Source organism: Penaeus monodon, chromosome 34 (genome assembly GCF_015228065.2).
Source record: "Penaeus monodon isolate SGIC_2016 chromosome 34, NSTDA_Pmon_1, whole genome shotgun sequence".
Taxonomy (NCBI): Eukaryota; Metazoa; Arthropoda; class Malacostraca; order Decapoda; family Penaeidae; genus Penaeus; species Penaeus monodon.
In genome coordinates this window covers 25,359,240-25,359,514 of record NC_051419.1, presented here as the reverse complement: position 1 = coordinate 25,359,514, position 275 = coordinate 25,359,240, and positions in this window count along the sequence as shown.

Below are 275 nucleotides of genomic sequence, written 5' to 3'. Positions count from 1 at the left end.
CCAGGAAGTGTGTTTGCGGGGGGGGGGGGGCGTGGCACCTTTGCCTCTTGGTTTGACAAACAAGGTGAAGCCTGGGGGGTGGAGGGAGAGGGAGAGGGAGGGGGGGTTGATAATTACTATGCTGGCACAGGAGAGGGACATGAAAAGAAAGCGAAAAGACAACAGGGAGAAAATGCAATAAAGAAGTGAACTGAAGTAATTTGCGCGGACATGTGTACATCCCACGCGCGTGCAGGGGAGGGACACAAGCGATGATGAAAGATTCGGAATCGCGT